Source organism: Dipodomys spectabilis, unplaced genomic scaffold (genome assembly GCF_019054845.1).
Source record: "Dipodomys spectabilis isolate Male_0828 unplaced genomic scaffold, ASM1905484v1 ptg000346l, whole genome shotgun sequence".
Classification (NCBI taxonomy): domain Eukaryota; kingdom Metazoa; phylum Chordata; class Mammalia; order Rodentia; family Heteromyidae; genus Dipodomys; species Dipodomys spectabilis.
Genome location: NW_024871023.1, coordinates 421,447 through 434,913, shown reverse-complemented (window position 1 = coordinate 434,913; position 13,467 = coordinate 421,447). Strand labels below are relative to the sequence as shown.

Sequence of the window (13,467 nt, the reverse complement as noted above, 5' to 3'; positions counted from 1 at the left end):
TGACACATCGGTTAAAATAGCCTCTCCAAATGAAGTAACCAAAGAGGTGGTCTCCCATAAATTATTTTGAATGGATTGAATCCTTTCATATAAGGGACGCATCTTGCTCGAAATATAGCAAAGCGGAGAAGGCTTACCTAATCATGGCCAGTCTGTATATAATTTAATAGAAGTTTCCTTTAATATCCTATTCATTCATTCTACTTGTTCTGAACTCTGAGTTGTATATATACATTGTAACTTCCCATTAAATCCTAGCCTTAGGTAATAATTGAGTGACTTGGGCCATGAAGTCTAGGCCACTGTTGGACTCCAATGCTAAGGGTGAGCCAAATCGAGGAATTATTCATGGAGTAAATTTTTAGCTGATGCCTGAGTGGTTTTGGTTTTTGTTGGGAATGCCTCAACCCCACCTGAAAAAGTGGCCACTATTACTAACAGTAATACTAACAGTAGTACCTATACTTTCTCTCATTGAAGTCCAATTCCAAAAATTCAGAGTGAGGTTTCTCACATAAGCGCCTTCTCCATGTTTCAGCATTCCAGTATTTACTTTCTGGAAACTTTCTACATATCTTATATAGGCTAGTAAGGCCAAGGCCCTAGAAGTTTTCAAGACAGATTTAGGCAGTGGCCCAGGAAAATTTACAAGGGCCCCAAATAACCAGATATATACACACAGAAGGCTTGAGCCTGTAAACAATTTTCTGACGTTCACTCTCCACATTTGCACACTTGTTACCATTTCACTTCTTCCTTTAATTTTAATGACTAGTAAGTTCTAGATACACCACTGGTTTTACAGTGCTCTCCTGAAGTACCTGATCAACTTGGTTGTTCTCATGAACTTCAGGGCCTCTAGTTTCTTTAACTCCTGTTTAATAATCTAAACCTAAGTCTGCAGCTTGGAGAGTTCTTCCATTTTTATCCTTCTCCTATTCCCTCAAGCTCACTTTGATGATCCAAATCACCTTCTCAAAGTCGTCCTCAACCTGCAAGTGTTCTGCCAGGAACATAGGAGAGTTCCTTTGACTATCCAACTGCTGTCTCTTCTCACAGAACCTTTGCTTGCTATTCAGCTTCTCCTTTAAGTTCTCAATGGTACTACTGAGAGGGTTTTTTTAACCTCCAGCTGTACCATTGGGACATACTGACTCTGCATTTTATATATATATATATATATATTTATGTTGAGATCTCAACAGTCTGTTTGGCCTTTTCCTCTAGTGGCTTCTCTTTCTTATTTTTCCTTTCATTGTATTTTTGTGGCAGAGCTTTTTAAGTATTTATTTAGCTTTTGTGGTTTTTGCCTAATTCTCTTTCCCTTTCCCAGGAATATCCAATGAGAGCAATGTTTCTTGAGTCTGATATTTTTGTTTACTTTTCTTGGTCTCCTCTTCAATGCATGGGACTTTGTGTCTGTTTCACTACTTCCCTTTTCATTTCTTTCTCTCTTGCTTTGAATTGCAGCTCACACTCTCTTTCATGCTTATAATCAGCATGTACTGCAGCCTAAAACATCCTTCTAACATGTCCAGCTGCTTTTTCTGGGCCTTAATTTCTTCATCCTGCATCAGAATCTTCTCCTGGCCAAGCTTGTAGTCAACAATGATGGCAGTTTTGGCCTCCTGTCCCTCCTTCAGGTCTGACCGGTGGTCTCCATCTGTGCCTCATTCTCACCCTGGCTGATATACTTGGATTTTATTTGATTCTGAGTGTTTTCTTTGTTCATTTTTGAGATTTTTATTGTTTGACTCCCACAAGTTACTGATTTATGACTTCATGTCTATTCTTTACATCTAAGAAAATCTCTTACATGTGCTGTTCAATGCAGTATTAAGCTCTTGGTGGTTTATACTGTTACATATTGGAGAATCAGAGTCTTTTTAAGCCTATGTTTTCAGACATGTAAGTGAATTTTTTTCTTCACCACATTTGTTTTTTTTTTAAATAAAATTTTATCACCACATTTGTTTTTAAATACAGAGCCCTGAGCTCCTCTCCATGATTCCCAAGAGATCTCAATGCAGTTTCCAGGTGGCTAACATTCTTACTTCACCTGCCATTTTATCTTTCCCCTCCTTAGGAATTCCTTTTTCCAATGTCTGTTTTGCTTCCAATAAACACACTTGTCTAGCCTTAGAGGTTCCCTACTGCCATTTGCGAATGAATTGTATTGCCTTTGCTGATGGTTTCTTATCTGTGTCCTGGTGCTGCTACCAAAACTCCAACCCCTTTCTTAGACTGTTTTTCTCCCAGGTTATCTATGATATCAAACACCTACTGAGCAAACTCTACCAACTCAGATAACACCTTTCCCTCAAAACTTTCTATCTTTCTCCCAATATGTGGGTCCGACTGTGAAAAGAAGTTCATATTTAGGGCTCTTCAATTCTCAGGGGCCTCAGGATCTAAAGTTATATAGTTCCTACAGGCCTCTAGGAATCATTCCACAGAAGCAATTGGGGACCCTTTGGGGAGCTCTACAGTCTCACTTACCTTAGTTAAATGGGCAATGAGTTGGTTTCCTAGCTGCTGCTGGTATTCCTTTTAAAAGAGTGTGGCAATAATTGGTTAGTGCCTCCTTACCTCGATCACAGTTGTATTTCCAGCCTGGACAATTCTGGGGAAAGACTTGCTCCAGACTGGGTCTTTTTTGGGGGAACGATTTCATCCAAAGACCCCCTTCAAGGCACAGCCCTGGATTTACTCCCTTTCCTCCCATGTGTAAAGCACCTGTACATGTTGCTACCACCAGCGATGATGAATTTTCATTGAACACACCTATAGGATATTTTTCTCCCATCCTCGAAAAAAGGAGTAAACAGAGGAGTAAACAGAGGTGTATAGCGGACACAGATAGAACTATCAGCAATGACACATAAATCAATAGCCACAGACACTTAACACACCTGTCCCACATCTATTAAAGATGCCTTCTCAAGGAAGTCCCAGATGACCTCTTTAGAAGGCCCCAGATGACCTCTCAAGGAAGTCCTAGATGGCTTCCCAAGAAAGACCCAAATGACCTCGAGATGAGGTCCCAGATGGCGTCGTAGGAGGCCCGACATGACCTGATGAGGAGGTCCAAGATGACCTCTCGAGGAGGAACCTGAAGACCTTCTATGGAAAACCCCAGATGGCCTCCAGAGGAGTTTCCCTATGGCCTCTAAAAGAAGCCTAATATTTCTACTCAAGGAGGTCCAGATGGCTTCCCAAGGAAGTCCCATATGATCCCTGAGGGAGGTCCCAGATGGCTTCTTGAGGAGGTCCAGATGATCTCCCAAAGAGGTCTAAGATGGCTTCACATGGAAGTCCCAGACCACCTCTTAAGAAGGTCCCGGATGCGCTCTCCAGGAGGCCCCAGATGACATCCAGAAATGTTCAATATTGCTTTTCAAGGAAGATCTGGATGACCTCTCAAGGATGTCCCAGATGGGAAAGCCCTAAATGACCTTTTGCAGAGGTACAGATGGCTTCCCAAGGAAGTCCCAGATGACCTGCAAAAGGAGTCCCAAAAACATGCTGGCAAGCTTGCCCAGACTCAACCCTATAGGGTTCTAAATGACTCTTGTCCTTGTTGGTCCTCAGCAAACAAACACTTGAGGGAGGCTCTAAGCCTTAAGGCCTGAGACCCTCACCTAGGAGTCCAGGATTGATGCCATCAGATGGATTATCTCAATGGGGTATCCAATAATTATGAGCTCTAAAGTGTGTGACCATCCATTGAGACATTTAAGATAATAAATTTATTTATACAAGAAAGTGGCCTGCAAATACCTTTCCCTGGGCTGGATACCCAGTGCCAAGAGCACCTCGACCACCAAACCTCAGACCATCAATGGGCAGCCCCACACTTTGTTAATTGGTCTGAAAACCACTAACCTCAAAATTTATTATCTCCGAAGCTCCAAACTTCAAACGGCAAGGCCTTTTTTTTTTTTTTTTTCAATTTTCCTTCCTTCCTCCTTCTGCACAACCATTCTTTCCTTCAAGGTCTTTCTCTTTTTCCTTTCCCCTAATTCCTTCTTCTCTTCAGGGCACTTCACTCTCCAGTGGCCTGCCCTGCTGCAGCCCAGTGGACAGTTGCCATCCTTGCCTTCTTGCTCACCCTCAACTTGCTCTCCTCCAGGTCTTTCCTCCCTGCTGTCTCATCACATACTTCTATCCAGGTCATTCTCCTCTTTTTCTCCCCTTGTGTTGCTCTGAATTCAGCCTATGTATAGGCTGTACCTCTCCCTCCCCCAATCCAATGATCTCTACCTAATAGTTTTCAACTATCACATCCTAAACTAGCCACTGCCCAATCACTTCTTGACAGCACATTATGTGGGGCTTGTCACCCCAACCCCAATAGGAGCATACACACTCTATTTTAATGGCTTGTTCCTCTTCTCTAGCTGGCCCTCACATGGGGCGATAATGATTATTGAATCCCACCAATAATATGAGTCCTGCTAATTATAATGTATCCTTATTGTGAACTAGTAGCAATTGAAATTGGAGATGTAATTGTAAATTCATTGTGACATCACTAACCCATTGTGAACTCATCACCACTGCTACAGCACAAACCCATTGTAACATCACTTTGCCATATGACACCACAATCACATTCTGACATCCCAAACCTATTATGACCTCTAAGAACACTTGAAAAAAACAAATGGCCTTTGTGACATCACAATACCCTTGTGTACCAATATCCTCATTGTGAACTAATGACAAGATCAGAAATTCCATTGTAACATCACAAACTGTTAGTGATATCATTGCCAGTGTGATATCACATTGTCATTATAACACCAGGAGCTCATAATAACATCCCCAACTACAATTACATCATAACATTAGGACCTCTCTTCATCCTTGTGATATCATAGACACATTGTGATTCCATTCTATTTAAACTGTGGCCTGTGTGTTGATAGCAGAAGCACACTGTGACCTCATAACCATAGTGAAATCACATTTCCATTGTGATATCACTGTCCCATTGTGTTTTCACAAAGCAATTATAACCTCATAATATTTTAGAAAATTCAAGGTCTTTGTGAATTCAAGCTCCTTCTGGGAACTTGTATTCTCATTGTGAACTATTTGCAATTGAAATTGTAAAAGTCATTACAAAGTCATTAGAAAGCCGTGACAACACAAACCAATTTTGACCTCATCACAATAGTGACATAAAATTTTGACTGTGACATCATGATCACATTGTGACATACCAAATTATTTATGAACTCTTTGCAACTTTGAAAAAAAAACACAAGGCATTTGTGACATTATATTACCTATGTATACCATCTCCATATTGTGAACTAATGAAAATTGAGAATAGACATGCCATTGTTACATCAAAAAACCTTTTTGACCTCATCAACATTGTGACATCACATTGTTTTTATGACATCATCAACTCATAGTGATATCCCCAAATACAATGACAACATGGCATTATGAAATCATATTGTCATTGTGATGTCATAGACACAATGTGAATGTCTATTCTGTGATACTATTCTATGTCAAATGCAGGTGGACTGATATCAGAAATGAATTAAGATCACATAACCATTGTGACATCATGATCCCTTTGTGAGCTCACATTGACATTGTGATATCACTTACCCACTCTGATATCACACATTTCTCGTCCTCATATTGTTTGTGACAAGCTGTCATTGTGATATCTTGGCCCCATTGTGAGCTCGTAATCTGTTTTCCATTTCATAATATTTAAGGTATAATATATGATATCAGAAATCCACTATTAAATCATAACCATTGTGATATCAAACTGCCAGAGGTCATGACCATTTTGTCACATTGTGACATGACAAAGCTGTAAGGAGTTCATCACATTTGTGACCATATGTAACTTTGGAGAAATCAAAGACCCTTTGTGTACTCATACACTCATTGTGAATTAATGACACTTGAGATCCCACATGCACTTTTGACATCACCAACCCACTGTGATATCTCAATCCTATTGAACTCATCACCAGTATGGCATCACCAAATAATTGTGACATCAAAACATTATTATGACATGATATTCTGCATTACATTGCTATTGTGATGTCACTGCCCATTTTTGTTTTCAGGTACCTATAATGAATGACCTCATAATATTTTCCAGAATTCTTGGACTTTCGGTGTTCAAGGTCTTTCTGTGAACTTGTATCCTTATTTTGAAATAGTAGCAATTGAAAATGACCATTCCATTATTGCAATGTTGTAGTGACATCCCAAACCTATCGTCACCACATCTTCACTGTGACATCACAAAATTATTGTGATGTCAAATTGCTACTCTGATATCACAATCACCTTTTGACATCCCAAAACTATTATGACCTCTTAGATTGTAAAACACATGGCCTTGATGACATTAGAGTCCCTATATATATATCCATAAACTCATTGTGGACTGACAATTTTGTTGAAACAGGCCAGCATAACATCACAAGCACTATGTGACATCACCAGAGTGTCATCACATTGTTATTACAAAATCATCAGCTCATTGTTACATCACAAACTACAATGGCATCATAGAATCCTGACATCACATAGCCATTGGGATGTCATAGACACACTGTGAATGCCTATTCTATGATTTTATAGTATTTCATATATGGTATGTGGATTATCAGAAACCCAGTGTGACCTCATAACTATGGGACATCACAATGGCATTGTGACATCACATTACCACTGTGAAAACACTAACCCACTGTGACACCAAAAACCTGTCCCATACTTAGTTCATAATGAGGATATGGGTACACAAAGAAACTATGATGTCACAGAGGCCATTTGGATTTAAAAGGTGTTGAGATGTTAATTGATTTGGGATATCCCAAAGTGATCATGATGTCACAATGGCAATGTGATTTCGCAATCGGTTGGTGATGCCACAGCACAGGATGAGGTCACAATGGTTTTGGGATTTCACAACAAGTTTGCAATATCACAAATTGTATGTCCAATTTCAATTACTACTAGTTTAAATAAAGTTATGATTTCAACAAATGTGCATGAAGTCCCAAAGGCCATGAATTGTTTGTGATGTCACAACATGACACATGATCATGATATCTGGCAGAGTTATGTCACAATGAAATATTATATTCACATGTCATACCTGAAATATTATATTCAAAAACAGATTAAGAGCTAAAAAAAAAGGCCTAAGATATCCCAATGACAGTATGTCACAAAAGTCATGAGGTGAGGACAGGTTTATGATGTCACATTGGATCAGTAATTTTACAAGGGCAATGTGATGTCACAAAAGGATTATGATGTCACAATGAGTTTCTGATATCAAAACTCATGCCACATTTGAAATAGAATGAAATAAGGAAATAGACATTCAGAATGTGTCTATGATGTCATAATGACAATATGGTATTTCCCAAAGGGCTTGTGATGTTTCAAAGGCATATCTCATCTCAAATGTCATTAGTTAATGAGGATATGGGCAAACTAAAGGACTGTGATGTCACAAAAGCAATGTGTTGGGTTTTTTTATAATAGTTGTGAGATGTCACAATGTGGTTGTAATGTCACAATGGCAATGTGATGTTCCAATGGGTTTGTGATGTCACAGTGGTTATGAGTTCATAATGGGCTTATGACTTCACAACAAGTTTGTAATATGAAAACCACATGTTCAATTTCAATTCCTCCTAGCAAATAATGAAGACAGGGGTTGACATGTCCCAAAGGCCATGAATTTTATTGTGTTAGGAAGTTATAATACATTTGTGAAAATGGAATGGGACAGTGATATCACAATGGCAATGTGATAGCAAAATATGTCATAATGTTTGTTGGCCTGGGGAAATGGCTCAGTGGTAGAGTGCTTGCCTCGCATGCATGAGGCCCTGGGTTTGATTCTTCATCACCCCATAAACAGAAAAAAACAGAAATGGATCTGTGGCTAAGTGGTAAAGTGCTAGCCTTGAGCTAAAGAGCTCAGGGACTACACCCTGGCACAGAGTTCAAGCCCTATGACTGAACAAAAATAAAAAATTGTCATCACAAATAATTGGTGATGAGGTCACAATAGGTATAGAAATCAAAGAGGGTTGGCAATGTCACAATGACATGCCAGATCTCAATTGTCACTAATTCACAATGAGTACATGAGTTCAAAAAGGGACTATGTCTGCAAATGCATGTGTTGTCACAGAGGTCATGAAGCCCTAACAGGTTTTTAATATCACAATGTGATTAAAATGGTCAAGATATCTGCAGTGTGATGTAACTGTGATCAAGAAGTCACAGTAGATTTCTAATATCACACCATATCTGCAATAAGAGGATGAAAGATTATGAGCTCACAAAAGGCCTATTTCAAAATATCAACATGTCACAGAGTTAGTAAAGGTCAGACTTGTGATGTCACATAGGGTTATTTTTATCACAATGGAAGTTTGATATCACAAAAGGATTGTGACCTCTTAATGCTTATGAGGTCACAATTGGTTTCTGATATCAATCCATATGCCACATTTGAATTAGGATGAAATCACAGAGTAGGCACAAAAATGCGTCTATGATGTCACAATGATAATGTAATCTCAAAGTGCTATAATGCCAATGTAGTTGGGTGACATCACAATGAGCTCATGGTATCATAACAACAATGAGATATTACATTGGTGAGGTATCACAAAGGTTTTGTGATGTTACAACGGCACATCTGTTCTCAATTGTGTTTAGTTCACAATGAGGATATGGGTACACAAAGGGACTGTGATGTCACAAAGGCCATCACTGTTTTCAAAGGTGCTAAGAGGTCATAAGTTTGAGAGATCATAATGTGACCATATTGTTACAATGGCAATGTGATATACCAATGGTTTTATGATGTTACACTGGTGATGAGGTCACAATGGATTAGTGATATCTCATCTGGTTTGTAATACCAGATGACATATGAAATTTTAATTGCTACCAGTTCACAATAAAGATAAGATTTCATATAAAGCACTTGAAGTCCCAAAGCCCATGAATTTCCTAAAATGTGATGAGGTCATACTAGTTTTGTGAAAACCCATTGGGACGGTGATACTACATTGGCAATGTAATGTTACAATATCATGTTGTAAGAAGGTTTTGATGTCACAATTGGTTATTCTATACTGGTGATGATGTCACAATAGGATTTTGATGTCCCAATTGGTTGGGACACCATGGCATGCCAGATCTCAATTGTCATTAATTAACAATGAGTATATGATTTCAAAATTGGACTGTGATGTCTCCAAAGCATGTGTTGTCAAAAATGTGATGAAGTCCTTACAGCTGTGTAATGTCACAATATGACATGTTGGTCATGACCTCTGCAGTTTGATGTAACATTGGTTATGAAATTCCTGTAGATTTTTGATATCACATGTCATACCTTAAATAATATAAGGTTTAAAGGAGATTATGAATTCACAAATGGCCCAAGATATCACAATAGCATCATAGCATAATAGTTATGAGGAAAGAGCTTTGTGATGTCACAGTGGGTTAGTTATATCACAATAGCAATGTGATATTACAAAAGGATTGGTATTTCACAATGGTTATGAAGAACCAACTTTTTTTTGTTGTTGATTCTTTCTGGTTTTTTTGGATTCTAATGCGTTTAATTCTGATTTAATTTTCATATTTCTTGGGGTTTATCTTGCTGTTCTCTTTCAAAGACTTTCAGATGTCTCATTAAGTTGTTGTTTTCAGAACTCTCCAATTTCTTGATGCAGGAACTCAGAGCTATAAACTTGCTGCTGAGTACTGCCTTTGCTGTGTCCCAGAGGAGCTTGTAATTTGTGTGTTCATCTTTGTTGTATATCATGAACATTTGAATTTCCTTTCTAATCTCTTCCATGATCCACTGGTGATTCAGCAGTGTGTTGTTCAGAACATTCAGAATGCTCTGTGTTACAGAACATTCATTCATGGTTTTTGGTGTTGAGTTCTAATCGTATTCCCTTGTAGTATGAGAAAACTTCAATGTTTCTGAACTTGGAAAATTTCATTTTGTGACCTAACTTGTGCTCTATTTTGGAAAATGTTCCATGTACTGTTGAGAAAACATGTATTCTGATGCTGCTGAGTGAAATATTCGATAAATGTATGTTAAATCAAGTCGATCTATCTAGTAGATCTGGGGTTTCTCTGTTGAGTTTTTGCTGCGTTGTCTAGTGGGGAGAGTGGTGTGTTAAAGTCCCCAACAATTACTGTCTTTGGATCTATGTGGGATTTGAGGGAAAGTAGCGTTTCTTGGATAAACTTGGGTGCTCCATTTTTTGGCAAATAGATGTTTAGAATTTTAATATCCTCCTGAAGGCGGGATCCCTTAATTAGTATGTAGTGACCTTCTTTATCTCCTCTCACTAATTTTAATTTGAAGTCTATTTTATCATATATTAGGATTGCAACTCACACCTCTTTTTGGGCGTGGTTTGCTTGGTAGATTTTATTCCAGCTTTTCACTTTCAAAATATGATTTTTTTTATGGGCAAGGTGTGACTCCTGAAGGCAGCAGAGAGAAGTATTTTGGTTTTTAATCCAACTAGATAGTCTAGGTCGGTTAATTGGAGAGTTATGTTCCTTAATGTTGAGAGTTAGGACTGAAAGGTGTTTGGTAGTTCCTGCCATACTATCAACCTTCTTGGGGCCTGTGACAACTGGGTTCTTCCTATGGTTCTTGGATTCTCTATTTGGGTGCTGTTTCTTGGTCTTTATCGTGGTTTTGTTGGTTTTCTCTGCACAGGGCATCTTTAAGTATCTTTTATAGGGCTGGTTTGGTGGAGATATATTGTTTCAGTTTTTTTTTTGTTTTTTGTTTTTGCTATGGAAGGTTTTTATTTGACCTTCGGTTATGAAGGTACATTATGCTTGGTTGATAGTTGTTTGTCTTTAGGGCATGGCATACATCATTCCAGGCTCTTCTTGCTTTGTCTCTGCTGAGAAATCTGAGGTTATTCTAATTCATTTCCCTTTATAGGTGATTGACCTTTTCTCTATGACAGTCACAGCTGGTTTCGGTCTCACATATCATAGCAGAAATATGAGGTCTAAAACAGATTAGGATCTCACAGAGACCTAAGGTATCAAAATGGCAGCATGTCAAAAAAATTTAAGAGGGCAGGACAGGTTTGTGATGTCACAGTGTGACTGATATAACCTTTGAAATGTGATTTCACTATGATTATGAGAACATAATAGTTTTCAGATATCAACCAACATACCACATTTAAAATAGAATAAAATCACACAATAGTCATAATGTGTCTATGATATCACAACGACAATATTCTGTCATAATTCTATGATATCATTTTTGTTTTTTGATATCACAATGAGCTGATTTTGTCAAAAAGAATGTGATGTCACATTGGTGATAATGTTACAAAGGCCTTGTGATGTTAAAATGGCATTTCTGATCTCAGTTGACATTAGTTCACAAAGGGAATGTGATATCACAAAGACAATAGTCATTTTCAAAAGTGCTAAGAGGTCATACTATGTTTTGGTATTAGGATGTGAATGCACTGTCACAACGGCAATATGATTTCATGTGTTTGAGATGTCACAGTGGTTATGAGGTTCGTTATGTCACTGCAAGTTTGAAATATAGGAATTACATGTCCAATTTCAATTGTTACTAGTAAACTAAGAATATTAGTTCACAGAAGAAGCATGATGTCCCAAAGGGCATGAATTTTCTAAATGATATGAAGTCAAAATAGGTTTGTGAAATACAATGGGACAGTGATTTCACATTGGCAATGTAATGTCACAAAGTGATTGTGATGTCACAATGGTTATGTCGCAATGGGATTTTGATATCAACACACATGACACAGGTAAAGTAGAATGAAATCACAGAATAGGCATTCACAACGTGTCTCCAAGATCACAATGACAATGTGATGTCATTATATTATGTCATTTTAGTTTGGTCATGTCATTATAAGCTGATGGTGTCATAATGACAATGTGCTATCATACTGGTGATTACATCAGAAAGGGTTTATGATGTTACAATGATATGTCTGATGCCAACTTTCCTTAGTTCACAATTGGGATATGAGTACACAATGGTAACACAAATGCATGTCACAATATGATCATGATGTCACAATGGGAATGTAGTGTCACAATGGGTTTGTGATGTCACAGGGATGATGAGATCACAATGGATTTGTGATTTTAAGGTATATTATGTAGATAGGTTTCATTAGGTACCTGAGGAAGAAAATGTGCTCGTCAGGGAAAATAGCAAACTGTTGCCCCCTACCCTGCATGGCAGAAAAAGGAGACCTACTCCTTAGAAAGTCCTGACAATGGGTCAGCCCATGAAGAAGATTGAATGTCTGTGATTAAACATAGTCTAGACATTAGAGAAAGAACAGACAAGTATTCAAGACAAATCGATGAAATAAGATAGATCTATTCAACATTTAGAAAACACCATCAGAGAGCCTAATTTAAAGCAAAGGGATATAGAAGAGGGACTAGAGAAAAAGTGAAAGAACATGGATAACATGGCAGGAACTGCCAAAAAATTCTCAGTTTTTACTGTCAATATTAATGGCTTTTGCTCTTCAATTAAGTGACATAGATTTTCTAGTTGGCTCAAAAAGGGAGATCCTTCTATCTGCTGCCTTTAAGAGACAGAGCTTGCCCCCCAAAACCAAATACATCCTGAAAGTTTGGAATAATTTCTACCAAGCAAACAGTCCCCATAAACTGGTGCGAGTTGCAATTTTAATATCAGATAGACTTTAATTAAAATTGATGAGAAGAGATAAAGTATATCATTACCTATTAATACAGAGATCTCAAATTCAGGAGGATATTAAAAGTTTAAATATCTATTCACCCAAAACGGAGCACACATACTTATTCTAGAAACATTACTTCCCCCAAAATATAGCATAGACCCAAATATATTGTGTTGGGGTCTTTAACACACCATTATCCTTGCTTGATTGATCAACCCAGGAGAAACGAGAAACCTCATACCTACACAACTAAATAGATCATGTAGGCTTGACATCTACTGAATATTTCACCCAGCAGCATCAGAATACACGTTCTTCTCAGCAGCACATGGAACATTCTCCAAAATAGACCACGTTTTAGATCACAAAGCAAATTTGTGCAAGTATAGATACATTGAAATGATTCCCTCCATAATGAAAGTAGAATTCAACACCAAAACCCACCAAAGAAATCCTGTATCACATGGAGGCAGAACAACACACAATTGAACCACCAGTGGTTCTTGGAATTCATTAGGAAGGAACTTCAGATGTTCATGATATTTAACAAAAATCAACACACAAATTACCAGCTCCTCTGAGACACAGCAAAGGCAGTTTACAGCTCTGAGTTCCAACTACAACAAATTGGAGATATCTGGAACCAAAAATTTAATGAGGTACATAG

The 13,467-nt window shown here is 38.0% G+C and overlaps 1 pseudogene; it reads right to left on the bottom strand.

Moving 5' to 3' along the window:
- Positions 1 to 13,467, bottom strand: part of LOC122095380 — a 44,904-nt pseudogene that overhangs the window by 26,669 nt on the left and 4,768 nt on the right.